Source organism: Mercenaria mercenaria, chromosome 3, assembly GCF_021730395.1.
Source record: "Mercenaria mercenaria strain notata chromosome 3, MADL_Memer_1, whole genome shotgun sequence".
Lineage (NCBI taxonomy): Eukaryota > Metazoa > Mollusca > Bivalvia > Venerida > Veneridae > Mercenaria > Mercenaria mercenaria.
In genome coordinates, this window is record NC_069363.1 from 103,974,501 (window position 1) to 103,994,674 (window position 20,174).

General features: G+C 36.6%; 1 protein-coding gene across 15 annotated transcripts in view; it reads left to right on the forward strand.

Annotated features, from left to right (window-relative positions):
* Positions 1 to 12,072: 12,072 nt before the first annotated feature.
* The window catches only part of LOC123523797 (uncharacterized), a 97,645-nt gene continuing 89,543 nt past the window's right edge, over positions 12,073 to 20,174 (forward strand). For 13 of the 15 annotated variants that reach the window (XM_053539590.1, XM_053539594.1, XM_053539595.1 and 10 more), the window contains exon 1: positions 12,073 to 12,118. The gene's annotated coding sequence lies outside the window, so the exon portion shown is untranslated. Of the gene's footprint in view, positions 12,202 to 15,605; positions 15,677 to 20,174 lie in introns of those variants that run through there. The other 2 variants (XM_053539592.1, XM_053539593.1) reach the window with 2 other exon arrangements.

Consider the following 20,174-nt stretch of genomic DNA (forward strand, 5'->3'; position numbering starts at 1 on the left):
GACCCCAGGTGATCCATTTTTCAACTTAGCCTAGATTACATCAAGGTAACTTTTCTGACCAAATTTCATGAAGATCAGATGGAAAATACAGCCTCTGTCACATACACAATGTTTTTCTTTAATTTGACCTAGTGACCAAGTTTTTGACCCCAGATAACCTATTTTCAAATTTGGACTTTATTTTATCAAGGTTATCATTCTGACCAAAATTCATGAAGATCAGTTGAAAAATACAGCCTCTACCGCATACACAAGGTTTTTCTTTGATTTGACCTAGTGACATGTTTTTTTGAGCCCAGATGACCCATTTTCAAACTTGACCCAGATTTTATCATGGTAATCATTCTGACAAGATTTCATGAAGACCAGCTGAAAAATACAGCCTCTATCATATACACAAGCTAAATATTGACCGACAGACGACGAACGCCGAACATCGAGCGACCACAACAACTCACCTGAGCAACAAACGACAGACAGACGACAGACGCCGGACATCGAACAATCACAAAACCTCACCTGAACATTTAAAAAATGGAAGGGCATTAATTCTAGCAGAATGTTGAGAACTGTGATTTGCAGTAAAGAATCAACTTAAATGATAATGAACGTGTTTGAAGTTTCGAAGAAATATCTTTAACAGTTTGTGACAAAAATTGACCTAAAACAGAATGACCACAACTTCCTGGTGGACAATGGCTAAATTATATAAAAAATATTTTCAAATGATGCTATGTAATTATAGAAGAAATGCTCAAGGAGGGACACGGAAAGTTAATTATCATAAAAATAATGCAGACTTGACATTAACAACAGCACCAGTGTGAGTCCACATTCCTCGTAAAACAACACAACGTGACGTTAAACATACACATAAGGTCAGATACAGGTTGACAATGTAGAAAACCTTATTTTTTCATGACTTTCATTTAAAAACTCTTTTACACTAAAATGACAAATCATTTTTGTTTCATTAGATGCCGGAGGTTGGCTTTCACCACCACTACTGTTCTCTTGCTATTAGATTTCCCTCTGTTGACAAGACTGCTTGACTCAGAAGATGTGTACTGTCTCTGTCTTATCAGTGTCCCATAGCCGCGGTTGTTGCAATTTCTTTTTTTGTCCATTTAGTATGACCTTGAAATGAGGATGCTATATAACAGGCAATCTGTTAAAATGTGTTCTTTAAGAAGCAGACATACTTTGCTAAATTACTGTAAAGAACAGTCATTTCAGTTCCTTCTCTGAATCCAAACGGTTTTTGGAACATTTTTTTTTCTGGAATCCAGAAACAACATTCTTTTGTTGATGATCTATGATCGTTTCAAGATCCCCAAAAATGAAAGTTTCTATGCAATTGGTATACATATATGTATTATGGAATATATAGAATTAGATAGAATAAGGTTCCAACATACCAGGTATATCAAGGATATGATATCACACATACAGCAAAACATGTTCCAATATGCCAGGAGTTGAGGGATTTAATAAACTAACTACTCAGTATAAAAGAGGTCACCTAAACAGGATAATCAAACTGGTAACAATACAAATTATGCACTATCAAACTTTTACCTGGGTACCTCCCCATGCTCACAGATTAGAGAACAATTATACTCGGGCCGACATTTAGTAAAAAAAATATTGAACTACTTACATTTTAAAATGTATTTATATATATGCCAGAATATTGGAACATTCTAGAAATATTTGTGATAACCGTGTAGATTTCCTGGGTATTACAGTCATGTTATTATTTGTAAGGCAAACTACAAATTAGTATCGAAACAATTTCACTACAGAGCGTAAATAGTGATGTTTCTTTTAATAAGAGAAAAAAATGATTATAAGGAATAGTCTGTTATCAAAACATATCATTACATCTTCAAATAATGGTTGATCTTTATTCAATAATGTCTCATATATATATATATATACGGGCATACACTGTCTTTTATATGTCTAAGTCTTGTTTTGTTGGGTTTAACGTCGCACCGACACAATAATAAAACAGAGAAAAGTGAAAACTTAACAGGTCGCTCAACATGACAAACATGAAAATGTTGCAGGCTCGGTTTGATTGAACCTGTTCGTGGACGGTAGTGGAAATTGCATGCTACCGTCCACGCCCTCTAGCTCCGGGTTGAGCAGAACTCAACATTTACACATGCTAAAAGGACCATAAACAATTTAGAGACATCCGCAGATGTATTCAAACGGCGGTGAACATGGAACCTTCAATGTTACACGTGTTGAGGCGTGTAATTCCATGAAGAGCGGCGTTTGGTCCCCAGATAAAGTAAGTCATATGGTGACATTCCAGCTTTGATGGTGGAGGAAGACCGAATGTGCCCCTCCGTGCATTATTTCATCACGAGCGGGCACCTGGGTAGAACCACCGACCTTCCGTAAGCCAGCTGGATGGCTTCCTCACATGAAGAATTCAATGCCTCGAGTGAGGCTTGAACCCACATCGATGAAGGCAAGTCTATGTCAGTTTACAATCAATAAGATGGATATTTTAAATTTACTCTCCTATGATAATCAAAAATGGATCGTATAATATGCTTTGATGTTTTTGTTTTTTGTTGGGTTTAATGTCGCATAGACACAATTATGGCTAGTATAGCGACTTTCCAGCTTTGATGGTGGAGGAAAACGTCAGGTTGCCCTCCTTGCCTTATTTCATTACGTGCGCGAACCTGGGTAGAACCACCGGCCTTCCGTAAGCCAGCTTGATGGCTTCCTCACATGAAGAATTCAATGAACAAATTAGGTGCGAACCAACATCTGTGAGGGGGCAGGTGATTTGAAGTCAGCAACTTTCAAACCACTCTGCCTCGAAGGCCCCTTTTCTTTGATGTAACACTGTGTGTGAAAAGAACATACTTCACAGCAAGAGTAGATCTGAGTACCGGTACAACAAAACAACCAGAATTGGAAACCGTATTGAAAAGAAATATAGCAGACGGGTTGCTTCAAATATCCATTAACAGATCTAGATATGGTCAATAAGAGCTATCGGTGCACAACTACTTCTGAGAGCCAATAGCATAACTTTAATGGCATGACCAGGTAAGTTGCACCCCCTCCTTCCACTGTTGTAAGATTTAGGAGAAAAGCATCAAAAATCAAATCGATATTTATTTATTGTCCGATTTAAACATAATAACATCGTAAACGTAACCAACATACTTTACATATGTATTAATTTACTTACATATTTACTTTAAATATCATAATTTAAGAGCTGAATGACAAAATATCTAGAAAGACAAATGGTAATAAGCAGTGTAGGTTATAAGAATGGACTGGATGATTTAAACGATGGGTTGAATAAAAATAAAATAATGAATAAATAGAATAAAAGCAGCCAAATGCACAAGTAATGTCAGTAATAGGTAAATCGCTTAAAATAAGTACAAGCAGTTTGCAATCTAAAAAAATAAATGAGGCATGCAAAAACTAAAACAGCCTAAAAGCTCGTATTCAATACCACACTGACCATAGTTTTCGCAGAAGCGGTGGTTCCAACGCCGCGGCGGTGGAAAATTCGTCGCAGAAACGGTGGTTCCAACGCCGCGGCGGTGGAAAATTCGTCGCAGAAGCGGTGGAGAAATATGGCCGGCTGACTACATTACGGTAAGTTTTCTAATAAGTTTTCCCATATTCATTCACGTTTGAATGGAAACGATCAGTGAGACAGGAGGCCACAAACACTTGTTCAGTGCAATTCTTTGTCGTTAATGTAAACACTTCTGTACAGTTTGACGAGGGACTGTCGTTTTTGTAGATGGTAAAGTATAGTATAAAGCGACCCCTGAGCACATTTGCATCAAATTGTAAGTAGGATACTGACAAGCAAAATCTATTTCTGAGAAATCGGTGAATCTTTATTGTAGGCATTTAAGATAATCAACCAAAATGTGATTCCATCGCAGAGGCCAATGGTACAATTGCAACGATTTGAATGGGGTATATCCATGAAGTATCTTTGACATAAGACAACAATAGAAACTGAATGTTTAGAAATAATATTCTATTGATTTGCACTTCCGTTCTGATTAATACATAATTCATAGGCCGTCAAAATATAATGAAAAATGATAATTCGAGAGAATAAGAAATGGTTGAGAATGTTTTATTTCATGAACAAAGGAGGTCTTAGAAAATCTTCTGGGGTGAGAATTCTTATTTTTCACTATGTTTTCTAAACCTTATAAAATGACAAAATGCGCATAAATAATATCGCTCTATTTTTCATCTCGTGTAATGTTGAACAATTGTACCACATTACCGTCTTCGACAATAGAAGCAGAGCGATGTTGTGTAATGGATATTTGTATTTTTTTAAATAGTTGTCTGTACTCTGTTTCTCCGTTTATTTTTCAGTGTTGAAACAAAAAAAAATCTAAACTTTTTTCTTGACATTTTGAAATCTTTATTGTGAGAGGGGACAGAGAAGTATCGCATTGAGAAGTTGTTCTCCGGTAACAACCGACGGAGAAGAACACACCTTAGTCTGGAGTATTGAAAAAAAACAACAAGGGAGTTGTAAAACATGGGTTGGTTGTTCTTCTTTTCCCTACAAAAATCAACAAAGAGCACAGCACAGTTAAATAGCTTCGTCGAAAATATACAGTTGTGATGTTTGTTCATCGGTGACTTTTACAATTGGCGGAGAAGTACACGACTTAGTTTGGATACTCCTCCAACAAAGGATATGGGAAGTAGAAGAACAGCCATATTGCGTGGTTGTATATAAAAAATAAATAGATGTGGTACAATTGTTCAACATTACACGAGATGAAAAATAGAGCGATATTATTTATGCGCATTTTGTCATTTTATAAAATAAATAGCACTGGGGGTGGGAGAGGTGGTGAACCACGGCTTTAAGAAGAACACGACAAGGTCTTGAAACTCCTTTTCCAACAATATGGGAAGTAGAAGAACAGCCATAAATGTTTATATAGGGAAAAATAAATAGTACTCCGGGGTGACCTACGGCTTTCCATACTTTTGAAAAGAAAAGAAAAGGATATTGTAGAAGAAGAGATACATCGGCCTACTTGTAAAAGGTATAACGCATATAACACAGCTGTTCAATTGCATTTTGTCATGGCATTCTACGTATAAGTAATTGTATTGTATTGAACCTTAGTCAAGTTGGTATGTTATATGATGTGTTCATCATTTCATTAAACAATCGATATTGTCAGTTGATATTTGTATATGTTCGAGGAATATGACTTTAAAGAAATCTTTCTTGTATTTTCCTCATTTCACCTATCTATCTTAATCGAAATCTCGAAAATGTTAATTATTTAAGTTAAAATTCTATAACGAACATTAAAGAAACAAGATCCACCACAATGCGTTGCAACTGTACCCACCGCTACTGTATTGCAATCACTTTCATGTTGATTACTTTATATGCCTGCAATTAAGATTCACCGATTACTCAGAAATAGTCTTTGCTTGACAGTAAACGTGCTCAGGGGTCGTTCTGTACAATATGTTACCATTTTAAATGGAAATTCTACAAAAACGGTAGTCCCTCGCCAAACTGTACAGAAGTGTTTTACATTAACGACTAAGAATTGCACTGAACAAATATTTGTGGCTGGAAGAGTGCACATGTGGCCTCCTGTCTCACTGGTTGTTTCCATTCAAACATGAATGAATATGGGAAAACTCATTAGAAAACTAACCGATATGTAGTCAGCCGGCCACATTTCTCCACCGCTTATGTGACGAATTCTCCACCGCGTTACGTTGGAACCATCGCATCTGCGAAATCTATGGCCAGTGTGAATAAATGCAGCTAGACAAACTAGAATTTAAACTCAGACTCGTGGATATTAATGACTAAACTAAACAGAGTAAACACAAGCTTAAAGCCCTCTACAGACGGTAGGTTTTTGTTGTACAACACTAATTATCTCAAAGATGTACAATTTTGAAATTGTACATTTTTCACATACAGACAGTATTCCATTCCCATATAAATCACAGATATTTACCTAGTAAACATAGTGCATCAGGTACTGAAAAAAAATTGTAACCGTTAATAATAAAAAATAATATTCACCTTTTTATGTCCCATGAATTTGATTATGCATGACACAAATGAGCCACGCCATGAGAAAACACGCAGTCTGGTCAGGATCAGTGATGTTTGCTTTCAAAGTCTATTGCAGTTAGAGAAACCGTTAACGAACAGCATGGATCAGACTGCTCAGATGCTGGTCGGAAACGCACTATGTTGTTTTTTTTTCATGGCGCAGCTCAAATCATTTAACTTTTCAGTGTCATCCTTTTACCATTATGCATTAGAAGCCATTTTATATTCAGATTTGTGTTTATTTTTTGGACAATTGTTTCTGGAATTTCATTCACTTGCCTCTTATCAACTAATTATTTACCAATTTGTTGCTTGTCAACGTGGGTGGTACGTAAGGCAAAACTTACGAAATAGAACATGTCCTAATCTGTAAGTCAAGACTTACGATTTACGAAATCAAGGAATAGCATCATACACACGATAATATTTGGCTGTACATCTTGAATTTAATTGGTGTTGTACAACAAAAACCTACCGTCTGTAGAGGGCTTAAGACAACTCACGAGGTTTACCAGCAAAATGAACATCAGCAGCTCTCTCCATTCCATGCACCAAACAAATCTTTAAAATTATTGTAATTAACCTCATCTGTTAGGTGCTGAGGCAATAAGAGAGCATACGAATAGAAGGAGTTGCTAATATAACTGGTTGTTCTTACCTGAAGAATATTGGTTATATTTGTGTACCTAAAATTAAGAGTGTTTTAATATTAACCAGGTCATGTAAATAGCCGTGTCCTTGTTTATGTATTATTTTATGAAATTCTAGTATCATAGTTCTGATTCTCTTTAACTTTAATGTTGGTAATTTAGATTTGGTTAACAGTGAGTCGTAATCTGATTTATAATCGTCATAGATGGAACGTAAAGCTCTCTCACCTGAATCTTTTCTAGTTTTTCAGTGCATGTTTGGGAAAATTAGTTAAAATTTGATTATATGAATGAATAATGGATATTCAATGTGCCTAGTTTACACAATTGTTTCTACTGTAGATTCTCTTTAAAATATTTAAATTCCTTGAAGTCTTTTGACATAGCTCTAGATCTAGATCTAGATCTATGTTAGAGAATGATATGAGTATCATATTTTGGTTGAAATCAAACGTTACACCTAAAAGTTGAAAATCCTCATCGACAATAGTGCTACCATTTAAGTTAAAAGTTGCAATTGCCAGGAATTTGTCCGGGTTGGCTTTCTTGTGGTGGTTTGTGAACCATTTTTATCAAAGACTGACCATCTGTCTGACTTTAAAGAATTAACAATAGGCCTATTATCTACATTTGTGTCTCTGCAGGAGAGGGTGTTATCATCAGCATAATTATACGGATCACATTTATGTAGTGTACAAAATAAAAAATGTTGATGAAAATGTTAACAGTATGGGACATAGAATAGAACCTTGAGGAACACAGGTCTGTCTTTGAAAGATATTTAAGTGTGAGCTGGCCTGCTTCCTATTACTAAGATTCTAGTTACACAGTAGGTAAACAGTGTGTGTAAGTCCAATTTTAAGAAGTGTTTAAGGCTTGTGTTCTATCTTTTTAAAGAATGTGGACGAATTTTAGTAAAATGAAAGCAGCAACCCTATTGTCACGATAGCCGAGAATTATCAGGCTTATACACAAGCGTGATAAACTGTACCAGAAACTACACAAATCTCCCTCCCCAGCCTGCCAACAAAGATTCAAATCCCTTAAGTCTCGTATCCAGAAGCAAATAAGAGCCCAATACTAGTATTGGGCTAGTCATGTATGGAAAGTGTCATATTTGACCATGATTCACAACCTGGTAAAAACAAAAAGTTTTACAGCTTCATCAAGCACAACAAAAAAGAAAATGTCGGCATCGCCCGCCTCAAATCAGATGGTCTTACCTACCCAGACCCCGTCCAAAAGGCTTATATCTTAAACAGACAATTTGAATTTGTCTTTTCCCCTCCCCAGCCCCTTAGTCCGAAGCATATATGTTCCAACGTCCTCTCATCCCCAGTCTCCAAGATGAATAAGATACAGGTCACCACTGAAGGTGTGGAAAAACTGCTTAATGGCCTATCCCCACATAAAGCCTCAGGACCTGATGAATTTTCCCCACGCATCCTAAAACAACTCCACCATGAAATTGCTCCTGTACTTGCCGATATATACAGATTATCTCTCGAATCTGGCCTAGTACCCAGTGATTGGAAAAAAAGCCACCGTAGCCCCCGTGTTTAAAAAGGTCTCAAGTCTAAACCTAGTAACTATCGTCCAACTTCCCTAACTTGCATTGCTTCTAAACTCCTTGAACACATTGTTGTTTCCAATCTTATGACCTATTTTGACAAGCATAAGCTACTTAGCCAGTTCCAGCACGGCTTTCTATCAGGTCACAGTTGTGAGACTCAGCTCATTTATTTCACTCAGGAACTTTACAATAACACTGAACAGGGTCAACAAACAGATGTTATTGTCATGGACTTTTCCAAGAGGTTTGACAAGGTCGATCACATTAGATTAATTTATAAGCTACAATGCCTTGGTGTCAACCCACCCATTACCAAATGGGTCAAATCTTTCCTGTCCAACCGATCCCAGAAAGTCGCTGTTGATGGTCATTTTTCCAGTGAACTTCCTGTACTGTCTGGAGTTCCCCAGTGGTCTGTTCTTGGGCCCTGTTTCTTCCTGGTATATATCAATGACCTACCAGACTCGGTCAAATGTAGGAGACCGGGGCTAGTGCGGCCCCATTTTAGAAAAAGCACAATCTATAAATGGTTTATATAGCCAGATCTCTGAAAATGTATATTTAAGTAAAGTATGATGGGACTGTACTACTCCCCCTATTCCTTATAGTGTTTCTTTATCTCCATAAGGGTAATTTCTGTTGAAAGTGATCAGGTCAAGGTGACCGAACTTGCCCCGTGAAGGGGCAAGTTTGGCCACCCCACGGGCCAAGTTCGGCTTGTCGAGACTTTATTATGCAATGTTAGTATATCACGGAACCATTCTGTAGATTGACAAATTAAAACATATTTATAACTCTAACACCATATAGTTTTATTACTTTGAACAACAGCATGTGTGTTTATATTCACATTAAACATGAACTTGAACATTAAACTTGAACAGTTAACTTTTCCTGAATCCACAAGTCTAGAAACCCTGAACGTAAAAAAACTCTCTCAGTATATCTTTTTTTCATTTTGCTCTTATCTGTATCAGAATCACAGTTATGCATGTTGTGTCTGCATATTCTACATGTGCCCATATTTTAAACAAGAAGCTGCGTTCAATAAACGCTTGATGCCCCCGGCATCTTGTCGATACAAATCAACCTAAGTCCACAACGAGGTCAAGTTCAAGGTCAAACTGAGGTCAGGTGATGTCTGAAGACGAGGAATAGTTACAGGGTACATCTGCATTAGTATCAAGTCATTCTAGTAAGGGGTATTGATGCTAGACGAAACGGTCCCACTTGGATAACCAAGAGATGGCCCATATAAAGCAACCTAAGTCCAAAATGAGGTCAAGATCAAGGTCAAACTGAGGTCAGGTGATGTCTGAAGATGAGAAATGGTCACATGTTACATCTGCATTCGTATCAAGTTATTCTAGTAAGGGATATTGATGCTAGACGAAACGGTCCCATTTGGTTAGCCTCGTACGGACGGACGGACGGACAGGACAATCACTATATGCCTTCTGCATCAGTAGATGTCGGGGGCATAAAAACAGTGCACTCGATCCATTATTCGCTAGGTCTACTGCTAGCCCAACTCTCACGACATACTAAGCAAAAAATATCCGTCACAACTCTCTGAGTTTCCTTTTTGTTTTCTGTTCGATTTACTCCTTGAATTGATTTTGGTTTTTCTTGATTTCTATTGGTTTATTAGATTTCGGTAGCCCTTTGTCTGTTTCGTTGTTTTGTGTGACTTGCTTTGTGTAGTCTTCCACTTGTCTGGGTCTTTGATACCCGAATTTCATATTTGATGTAGCTTTATCCGGCTCGGGTGACTTGTCGATTTTTTTTTTCATAATCTTGTAGGGTTGAGCGTGGTACACAAAACAGTTGACTTGTTTTCTTGTATCCAGCAGAAGTACTGTTGTAGTGATCTAACGCTTTTCTCAAAACGTCTTCTGATGTGGTGTCGCTACTTTTCTTCTTGTACGTACGCACCATGGTTAATTCTGAAATAAATAAGTAAAAAAGAGCTGTATTATCAATTTAATTATAATTGCATGTAGATCTATAGTTGCAACTGTTTCAAGACTAAAACAGCATTTCTCAAATGAAAATCTAACCCATGCACGACTATAATTCTACTAGACGTTAAAACTTGATAATGAAAATCTTAATATAAATGCCAGACATTATTTCAACTTGCTAGATCTGCATGTGAACAAATGCTTTATTGTAATAAATATATGAGAAATAAAACAATAACCATTAGTAAAATAGGCCGGCCAATAGATTGTTAGTGCGAGGCAAGTCCGGCTATAGGCCGAACGTGCCCCTTCTCAAAAGGCCGAACTAGCCCCAGACAGCATTTACGAAATGTTCACGTGGCACCTCCTTGCATGGTGCAGAAAAATGAAATGTGGATGGTTTTATATTAAAGCCCAGTAACCTATGATAAAACATATATAAAAGTTAAATCTGAATCTTAGCAGTTCTCAAGAAAAGTAAAAACTAAAATAGATGTGTAAATTTTACTCACCAATTGAAAAAATGAAGTTTCGGTTCCAAAACGACATAAACCGTCACACGGCGGCCATTTTTGTAATTACGTTGATAAAAGCTTCACAAGTGACGTCACAATATTGATGACAGCTTTTTATCTTGGTTCACGCGCTATATATAATTATATGCCGAACATGCCCCGGGGCCGAACTAACCCCGGCCTCCCTAACGCAAGAATGTTTGCAGATGACACCATAATATACCTTACCATCAACTCCATTTCAGATAGTATATCTCTGCAACAAGACCTCATTAGCTTAGAAACCTGGAGAAGATATGGTCAATGGAGCTCAACCCGAACAAGTGTGAAGTCCTTAGAATGTTCAGAAAGAAAAATCCTGTGGTCTACCCCTACAAATTTCACAATATAGAGTTAAAAACTTGTGAGGCAGCTAAATACCTAGGCATAACCATTTCCAAAGATCTAAACTGGTCCAAACACATTGACAATATCACTTCCAAAGCAACTTCCACTCTTCGCTTCATACAACGAAATGTCAAAACTGACAATAAAAAGGTCAAGATTGCTGCCTATAACACATGTGTCCTCCCTCAAATGGAGTACTGTTCAAGCGTCTGGCATCCTTGGCAAAAAAACCCTCACTAGCAAAGTCGAAAATGTCCAAAAGTCAGCTGCTAGGTACGTCATGTACGACTACAGTAACACCAGTAGTGTTACACAAATGTTGAAAACTTTAGAATGGAATACACTCCAATATAGAAGGTTACACAATTCATTAGTAATGTTTTATAAAATAAGGTCCCAGACAGTTGCAGTCGACCAATCTCATCTTATTCCAACTAGAAACCTAAATTACTTAATCCCCATGTCTCACACTCAGTACTGTTCTAACTCCTACTTCCCAAGGACCATCCGACTCTGGAACTCCCAACCAACTTATGTTAAATCTAGCCCCAGTCTCAGTATCTTTAGAGAGAGGTTGGCGGTGGTCAATATGTAGCTCTAATTCCATTGCCTCTGTCCTATTTTAACTATAGCATACTGTCTTTTTAGCTTTTATTCTTACATATCATTTCTTTAACAACTGTTTCTCTGACAGCGCCGCCCAGTGATAGTCGGAAATCGACGGTTGGGTGAAAGATGTAGATGTAGATGAACCCTATGGTGTGATACGCCCCTGAGAGGATTTTTTCCCGCCTTCTTGTATTATCACATGATGTAAACATTGCCGTAGAAACAACCAATCAAAATACGTCTTTAACATTTTGACAGAGCACCTGTTGAAACATGGCGGACATGTGGAAGTAAGATAAAGCTTTAAAAAGGCTTATTTTGAAATATTTACTGTGTTGACAGGCACCGTTCTGTAGAACATAACGAAGAAATAGTATGAAATAAATTACAAAATATTTATTATGCTCTGTATGATTTTGCTGCTCATGAATTTAAATGAAACGTCCTATTTAACGTGCAGTCTTGCGGTATTCTGACATTTCTGTACTCAAAATAGTTCGAATCAGCCGAAGTTAATGCTGTTCAAAACATGTTATCACAATAACAAACCCGTATCTCCTCTGAAGTTTTGGAACACTTACTAGACCTCTGTCTGTTTCACTTTTGACAACTGTTTTTATCCTACAACTACTGTCTGTTTTTATATTAATGTAGGAAGTGTCTAGGGGTACGGATCCGTACCTCTAGAATCAGATTCCCGTACCTCTAGGCAAGCCTGTTAGGGGTTTTCTATGGACCTCCGATTTCCTAGAGATTAAGGGTCATTTACATTTCAAATTTTGTTGAAAATGAAATAACAAACAAGAATTCATCAAAATTCACTTTAAACTTGGATCTTCAACTTCAACTTCAACTTGGTTACCCGTCAAAATCCGCAAGCAGACATTTACTAACGAGGGGTGAAACTGTACATGCGTGTAGTGTGAATTTGTCAAGGTAAAAACTTTAAGAATGTCCAAATTTAAAAGTCAAACATGTATAATACACTGTACATACATCCCTCACTTCTCAGAATACTGTTGCTGCTGGCACCTGCTGGATGGCTGATTTGAATGCCTCCAAGCTGGGAGCTGTAGCGGTTGACTCTGGTTGTCTGTTCCAATGAGTAACTGTTCTGGGGAAGAAGGAATGCTGGTAGATATTGAGGCGGCACTGGAATGGTATGAACTTGACTGTATGCTAGCGTTGGGTGGTAAATCACTGGAATGGCTACTAGGCCGTTGACCGTCTTATACAGTAGGATGAGATCAGCGTTAATTCTGCGTTGGTATAATGGAGTCCAGTTCAGGTTGGTGATCATAGCAGAGACACTGTCTGGTTTGTTAGGCTTATACGGCTTGTTACATACAAAGCGAGCAGCATTACGTTGAACCTGCTCTAGTTGTTTGATCTGTGTGTTCTGTTGTGGATTCCAGACTGATGATGCATTTTCAAGTTTTGGGTGGACTAGGCTGAGATATGCTCGTTCTTTTATCTTCTGTGGACAGTGTTTCAGGTTACGTTTCAAAAATCCTAGTACGCTAGATGCCTTTTTGGAGATGTTGTTAATGTGTAAGTTGAATTTCATGGTTTACAGATATAACGTTCACCCGATGTGTTACATTTTCTTTCTAAACATAAATAACCAAGGAACACTGAATAAATCATGATGATTCGAACTGGCAGAAAAAAAGATATAAAGATTAAACAAAAAAGTTAAATATCTTGGGGAAAAAAAAAATTTTTTTTATGATAATTAACCCTTGGGGTATTTTATATGTTTTCCACACATTTGGTAGCCGTTACGAGATACAAGGGACGTTTTTTTATTTAATGTCGGTTTAATAATCAATTATTAAACAATCAGTTCCGTGCCGATTATCATTATATCTTGTTAAATAATAAGATAAATAGGTGCATATTGTTATGCTTAGTTTATTTTTTTCTGCTGAACTTCAAATAGAATTCATTTAAGGGTTACAATGTTACAAGCACTCATTTATCTGTTATCAACAGTTAAAATTTATTTTACAACAAACTTATGGGCACGGAACAGTGTATTCATTTGGAGTTCATGAACATTTTTTATTTAATTTTCAACAAAATTTAAGATAAATATAACCCTACATAATTATCTAGAAAAAGGAGGTCCGTACCCCTAGAAAACACCTTTAGAGGCTTGTTTAGAGGTACGGATCCGTACCCCTAGACACTTCCATTAATAAATACTGGGTATACCAATTACCTAAACAAGTTTACTGTTGCTGAGTTGCTGCTTTTTAATTTTTGACTTTTGCAGCCACCGTAGGCTAGGCGTCCGGTTACCGGACGGCTAGACACTTCCTTTTAAGTTTGAATGAAATCTGTAACAGAGGTAGAGTGAAAGTGCATCAACACTTTAACCTGAAATTTAAAGTAAAAAGGGGAATAATTACTTAAATATTGGTGACACTTCCAACTTAAAATAGTTACTCCACATCATTACCCATACCATATGACACATGGTCCATAACTCTTGTACCAATATTTCATGAATTATGCCCCCATTTTACTTATAATTTCAGGCTAATTTTTGTGCACTTACACAATATTTTTGTTATTACTAGATGAATTTGATTCAAACTTTAAAATGGTACTTCTATATCATCATCCTCATCATACACAATTTAGGGTTCATAACTCTTGCATAAACATTTCATGAATTATGTCTCCTTTTTGTTTAGAATTTCTGTTTAGTTTTGATGCCTTTTCACCGTATCTCTGTTGTTACTAAATGGATTTGATTCAAACTTAAAAATGTTTGTTACACATCATATCCACATCATATGACACAAGGTCCGTAACTCTGGCACTAATATGTTATGAACTAGTTATTCCCTCTTTGTACTTAGAATTTCAAGTTCAAAATGTGATGCACTTTTGCTGTATCTCAGTTTTTACTAAATAGATTTGATTCAAGCTTAAAATATTTGTTCCACATTATTAGTCGCATGATATGACACATGGAGCAGTACTGTTGCAGAAATTTTCCATGAAGTATTTCTCTTTTATTATATACCTATATAAATTTTGTAAAAAGATCGGCTTGTATTTCACAATTAAATATGAACAGACAGACAAAAATTCCGTATTGTACCTTTTAAATTCCGTATTGAACCTTCCGTATTGTATGCTGCCGGACTATTTTCATAAATATGCATGACCCGACACATTTCTATAAACAGCGCACAGAAAAACTTCACTAAGTTCCATTTAATATCGAAAAACATTGAAGATTACATTCAAGAACAAAACAAGAATCAAAATGGTAAAGGTATATAATAAAAGGGTCATTATAACAGCAGCTAGATCTGGGACTTAGTATTCGGCTCTCGTGGATTTTGCAAGGTCGGATCTCACGAGGCGCACAATCTGGCAAAATCCACTTGAGCCGAATACTGCATCCCAGATCAATCTACTGTTATAGTAACCCTATTTTATTAGCCCCCGCCAAAGGCAGAGGGATAATGTGTTAGCATTGTCTGTCTGGCTGTTTATATGTCTGTGCGTGCATGTGTGCCTCCGAAATTGAAATGCTTATAATTCAAAAAGTACTTTAGCAAGAATCACTAAACCTCACATAATTATTAATTAGCACATGGCCTTTGCTCACATGTAGTAATATCTCCTTTGACCCAAACTAAAAGCAGAGTTTTTCCCTTGATTTGGTAAAAAAAAAAAGAAAACGCTTATAATTCAAAACATATTTTAGCTAGGGTGACCAGACCTTAAATAACTATTAATAGTTTTTTTTTTCAGGTTTTATTGATAAAGTCAAGGCCCTTTAATCACATCTGACAACAACAACATAAACAGTAACAAAATATACGGTAATGAAAATAGGAAAAATGACAATGATGGCATGATATACAAAATATTAGTTATTGCATGTTTTCAGTGAAGTTTTGGAACAAAAGAGTGAGATATAACCAGCAATTTTCGCAATGAAAAAAGAAGTTAAATATATTTTCACTCCAAGCACACAATCTTTACTCACTGTCTTATCTCCCTTGACCTAGTAAAAGCAGAGTTTTTCCCCTTGATTTGGTAAAAAATGGGGATTTTTGTCTGTATCTAAGTAATTATACCTATTGATTGATCTTCATGAAACTTTACACAAATGTAGGTCATTATAGGAAGGTTTTGCATGCACAGCTTTTTTCAGGATCACTTCAGTAACCAGAGTTATTGTTGTTTAATTGTTTTGCAATCAATACCCACATAACAAAGTAATCCATTGATGGAACTTCATGAAATTAGACACAAGTGTAGATCATTGTAGGGTGGTGATGCATGCACATCTTTTATCAGGATATCTTTAGTTACTTTAGAGTCATTGCCTTTTAATTGTTCTAAAATTCATAAATTCCCATAAAACAAAGTAACCCATCGATGGATCTTCATGAAACTTAATACAAATATAGATCACTATAGGGTATTGTTTCCCCCCTTGATTTAGTACAAATAGGAACCAACAAACCACGGAACAGTCCTATTACACATAACTTGGGTATATCTGGAAATGAAATACCTTACAAAATATAGTCCTCTCTTACACAAAAACAACCAATTTGGTGAGGGATATAAATTCACTGAATTTGCTTGTGCTTATTCAATGTTTTAATTTACTTTATCTCTTTCTCTGTTATTACTAAATACATTTGACACAGACTTGAGCTCCAATATTGTCCAAAAAATCAGGCGCCTATTGCTTTGCACATGTTGGTTGGTAAAGCTCTGTTGGTAGAATGAACAATTTATGCTTAATTAGTAACTTGAGAACTGTTTAACGCAGAACATTCAAACTAGTAGTTGACTGGACTTATGAAGTTGATGACCCCTATTGCTTTGGGGGTCAAAGGTGAAGGTCACAGGGATTTGAACATTGAAGCTAACTGTGCATAGTAAGTTGAGAAGCACTTGGCCAAAGCTTTTCTATCTTGAAATGATGATTGGGCTTATAGTGTAGCTAACCATTTTGCTCCCCCACTTCAAAGAAGCTGGAGCATCTTGCTTACACATGTCGGTCAGTAGGTCAATTACTATAATTATTTTGATGTAACTTGGCATAAATGTTCAACATTATGAGACGAAGTGTCATGCGCAAGAACCAGGTCCCTAAGTATAAGGTCAAGGTCACACTTAAGGGTCAAAGGTCAGATACAAGAATGACTTTGTTTGAAGCATTTTTTCTTCATGCATGGAAAGATTTTGATGTAACTTGGCACAATTGTTCACCATCATATGACAGTGTCATGCGCAAAAACCAGGTCTCTAATTTAGAATTACTTCCCTTTGTTGTTACTATAGGTCAAAATTCAAGAATGACTTTTTCCAGAGCATTTCTTCTTCATGCATGGAGGGATTTTGATTTAACTTGGCACAATTGTTCACCATCATGAGATAGAGTGTCATGTGCAAGAACCAGGTATGTAGATCTAAGGTCAAGGTCACACTTGGAGGCTAAAAGTCGGATGCAAGAATGACTTTGTCTGGAGCATTTCTTCTTCATGCATGCAGGGATTTTGATTTAACTTGGCACATTGTTCATCATCATGAGATGGAGTGTCATGCGCAAGAACCAGGTACAAGAACAAGGTCACACTTAGAGGCCAAAGGTTAGATACAAGAATGACTTTGTCCAGAGCATTTCTTCATTGATGGAGGGATTTTGATATAACTTGGCATAAATGTTCACCACCATGAAACAGAGTGTCTTGCGCAAGAACCAGGTCCCTAGTTATAGAATTACTTCCCTTTGTTATTGCTATAAATAGCTTATATTGTAACTTCTTTATAACTGGCTGAAGGGGAAAATCGAGACCACTTTTCTGTGGTAAAACATGCATGTTACATCCAGTTGTTAGATGTATTTTGATATATCTCTACCTGGTCAGGAATTGTGTGGACTAAGATTTTTAGCTTGACTATTCGAAGAATAGTCTAGCTGTTCTACTCACCCTGGTGTCGGCGTCACACCTTGGTTAAAGTTTTGCATGCAAGTACATTCAGCTATCATTTAAAGGCATATAGCTTTGAAACTCATTTTTTAGCTCGACTATTCGAAGAATAGGGGAGCTATCCTACTCGCCCCGGCGTCGGCGTGAGTGTGAGCGTCACACAAATGTTAAAGTTTGCGTACCACCCCAAATATTTTCAAAGTCCATTGAGATATTGCTTTCATATTTTGCATACTTGTTTACCATCATGACCCCAGTCTGTAAAAAGGAGGAGGCAACTCTATCAAGCATTTTGACTGAATTATGGCCCCTTTTCGACTTAGAATACATGTTAAAGTTTGCGTACCACCCCAAATATTTTCAAAGTCCATTGAGATATTGCTTTCATATTTTGCATACTTGTTTACCATCATGATCCTAGTCTGTAAAAAAGAGGAGGCAACTCTGTCAAGCATTTTGACTGAATTATGGCCCCTTTTCGACTTAGAATAAATGTTAAAGTTTGCGTACCACCCCAAATATTTTCAAAGTCCATTGAGATATTGCTTTCATATTTTGCATACTTGTTTACCATCATGATCCTAGTCTGTAAAAAGGAGGAGGCAACTCTATCAAGCATTTTGACTGAATTATGGCCCCTTTTCGACTTAGAATATGCTTATTGTAATGTTAAAGTTTTACTCATTGCTTATATTATACTATCAAGCTCTGAGAATAGTCGAGCGCGCTGTCCACTGACAGCTCTTGTTTCTTTTTCAAGGTTAATTACCAACTTCACTGGATCAAGTTCCATAACTCTGACATGTATTTTGGGCAAATTATGCCCCCTTTAGGACTTAGAAAATCCTGGTTAAAGTTGTACATGCAAGTTACTATCTCCAAAACTAATGAAGATATTGAATTGAAACTTCACGTGTGTCTTGGGGGTTATAAAACTAGTTGATAGCATCAAGTCCCATAACTCTGACCTGTATTTTAGCCAAATTATGCCCCCTTTTGGACTTAAAAAAGCCTGGTTAAAGTTTTGCATGCAAGTACATACAGCTATTACTAAAAGGCATATAGATTTGAAACTTATTAGCTTGACTATTCGAAGAATAGTCTAGCAATTCTACTCACCCTGGCGTCAGCGTCGGTGTCACACCTTAGTTAAGTTTTTACATGCAAGTACATACAGCTATCATTTAAAGGCATATAGCTTTGAAACTTATTTTTTCTTTTTCTAGGTCAATAACCAACCTCACTGGGTCAAGTTCCATAACTCTGACATGCATTTTGAGCAAATTATGCCCCTTTTGGACTTAGAAAATTCTGGTTAAAGTTTTACATGCAAGTTACTATCTCCAAAACTAATGCAGATATTGAATTGAAACTTCACATGACATTGTGTCTTCGGGGTTATAAAATTAGTTGATAGCACCAAGTCCCATAACTCTGACCTTCATTTTGGCCAGATTATGCCCCCTTTTGGACTTAGAAAATTCTGGTTAAAGTTTTGCCTGCAAGTACATACAGCTATTACTAAAAGGCATATAAATTTGAAATTTATTTTTTCTTTTTCTAGATCAATAACCAACCTCACTGGGTCAAGTTCCATAACTGTGACATGTATTTTGGGCAAATTATGCCCCCTGTAGCACTTAGAAAATTCTGGTTAATGTTTTACATCCAAGTTACTATCTCCAAAACTAATGCAGATATTGAATTGAAACTTCACATGTGTCTTCGTGGTTATAAAACTAGTTGATAGCATCAAGTTCCATAACTCTGACCTGCATTTTAGCCAAATTATGCCCCCTTTGGACTTGGAAAATCCTGGTTAAAGTTTTGCGTGCAAGTACTTACAGCTATTACTGAAAGGCATATACATTTGAAACTTATTTTTTCTTTTTCTAGGTTAATTACCAACCTCACTGGGTCAAGTCCCATAACTCTGACATGTATTTTGGGCAAATTATGCCCCCTTTTGGACTTAGAAAATTCTGGTAAAAGTTTTACATGCAAGTTACTATCTCCAAAACTAATGCAGATATTGAATTGAAACTTCACATGTGCTTTCTGGGTTATAAAACCAGTTGATAGCAGCAAGTCCCATAACTCTGATATGCATTTTGGTCAAATTATGCCCCCTTTTGAACTTAAAACTCTTTTTACATTTTGGGTAATATTTTCCTGCTTCTGGGACAATATTTAGAATAGTCGAGCTTGGCTGTCTTATGGACAGCTCTTGTTATCTATATACTGTAAAATCTGGTAAATAAGCGTATACGCTTATAATAATTTTAGTGACACTTTTATGCGCCTATTTTTGATATGTGCTTATACTTAAGCCAAAACTATGCGCTTATATTTGATATGCGCTTATAGA